A 2,437-nucleotide genomic window follows, 5' to 3' on the forward strand; every position below is an offset into this window, starting at 1 on the left:
CTCATGTCTATAATCCCAGAATTTTGGGAGGCTGAAGCAGGTGAATTGCTTGAGCCCAGGAGTTCAAGACCAGCCTGAATAGCACGGCAATCCTCCATATATACAAAAAATACAAAAAAAAAAAAATAACTGGATGTGTATACCTAGATCCAGCTACTCAGGAGGCAGAGCTGGGAGGACAGCTTGATCCCTGGAGGTCAAGGGTGCAATAAGCCATGATCATGCTACTACACTCTAGCCTGGTTGAGAGTAAGACCCTGTCTCAAAAGAAAAAGGAAAAAAAAAAAAAAAAAGGTCTGCAAATTATTTGATACTTCTTTTTTCAAGAGGGGGAAGTTAATTTCTCTCTCCTCGAGTAAGGGTTGGATTTAGTACTCCATCAAGTAGAATAAAATGAAAGAGAAGGTTTCCTTCCTTGCTACTTCCAAGATTAACTTATAAAGAGCATTGTGACTTCCTTTTCATTCTGTCTTCAACCACTCATTCTGGGAAAAGTCAGCTACTATGTTTTGAAAATACTGAATCACCCCTAGATTGCCCTTTTGACAATCAGAGGCCTCATGAAGTCATCCAGCATTGATTTGCTAGGTTTCTGAGAAAGCCTCCTTAGAATTGAGCCCTTCAGCTCTAGTCGAGCCTTGAGATGACTACCTCCCTGGCTGACAACTTAACTGAAACCTCTGAGTCACAACCATCAAGCTAAGTTACTTTCAGATTCTTTATTCACATAAACTGTGTAAAATAATAAGTATTTATTATTTTAAGCTGCTGAGTTTTGGTGTTTTTAAACAGCAGTAGGAATCAGTTTTCTATTTTAAATAGCTATAGAAAACTAATAGGGCATTCGAGAAAACGCTCTCTTGTGAGATGACATTAGACCAGACATTTATTCAAGTTAAGGTGGAAACAATGAGTATGATTTAAGGAAAAGATTTTAGGCATTGAGAAAAAAAAAAAAAAAAAAACTTATACAAAACCTTGAGCACGTTTGTTATGTTCAGGAAACTGTAAGTTGGCCTATTTGGGTGGAATACAGACAGAGAAGAGAAGAATGGTAGAGGCTAAAGTCAGAAACCAAGGCATCACTTGTGGAGCTTTACATGCTACTGTAGAAGAATCTGGATCTCCCTCTGTCTGTAATATGAATCTGCTAAATGGTTTTGAAGTGGGAGTGACTATGATTTGTTGTGAAAAAGAACACTACAGTTTTTGAGTGGAAAATAGGCCACAGCAGAGCAAGAGTAGAATCATGCAGGTCACTTAGGAAGCTACTTCAATAACCTCGGGGAGATATGATAGTGGCATGGACTAAGGTAGTTCTTCTGGTGGAAGTTGTGGGGAAGAAACAGAGTCAAGATTTGGAGTTACAGAAAATAAGACGTGCTGATACAATGAATGAAGATGTATTATGTGGATCCTTCACCTATCAGTCATTTGAAGGTCCATGATTCCACTGGGAGAAAGCATATTGGAAGGCCCAGATTTAGTACCCTTGACTGGAATGTGCTGACACACGGTTTTCCTTGGGATTACTCAGAGCAGAATTAAAATACAAGGACAAATAAGAGCAAATGCTCATTTCATTTTTATTTTATCTTTTCAAGTATGTTATGTCTTGTGGTGAGATAAATGAAGTCTTCCACTCTGAGTCACACTCTTGTAAAATGTGAAATCAAAAGTGAAGAGAAAGACTGTTAATGGCCTAAAATATCTACCTTGTGTTTTTCCTACAGGAGAAAATAGTGGAATTAGCTTACTCCTCTTTCAAAGTGAGAAACTATGATATCAGCAATGGGACAGCTTTTGGCACCAAGACACACCCTAATTAGTGTGGCGTGGCAGCTGTGTGGGGCGCTGCGCTCAGGAGAGGTGAACTCTTCTCTGGCAGAGTCAGCTCTGCAAATGGACACTGAAGAAGAATACCACGATTATTGCTAAATTTCATAGCTTTTAACAACTATAATTATATGTAATTAATTTTTTTAATAGCCGAAAGCAAACCTTCTAGACCAGAGGGAGTAGTGTAAGGGGAGATGAACACACATGTTGCCTGGGCAAGACTTTTAGAAATTTTTGGAGAGGCTTAAGTAGATTCAAGCAGGAAACATCCAAACACCTGCCATCAGTTTTAGGCAAAAGCTATTAAGTTTTCTTTTTAAAAACAGCACATGGGCCGGGCATGGTGGTTCAAGCCTGTAATCCCAGCACTGCGGGAGGCCGAGGCGGGTGGATCACGAGGTCAAGAGATCGAGACCATCCTAGTCAACATGGTGAAACCCCATCTCTACTAAAAATACAAAAAATTAGCTGGGCATGGTGGTGCGTGCCTGTAATCCCAGCTACTCAGGAGGCTGAGGCAGGAGAATTGCCTGAACCCGGGAGGCGGAGGTTGTGGTGAGCCGAGATCGCGCCATTGCACTCCAGCCTGGGTAACAAG

The sequence above is a fragment of the Sapajus apella genome, unplaced genomic scaffold, assembly GCF_009761245.1.
Source record: "Sapajus apella isolate SASKATOON/1434 unplaced genomic scaffold, GSC_monkey_1.0 scaffold29, whole genome shotgun sequence".
In the NCBI taxonomy this organism is placed as follows: domain Eukaryota; kingdom Metazoa; phylum Chordata; class Mammalia; order Primates; family Cebidae; genus Sapajus; species Sapajus apella.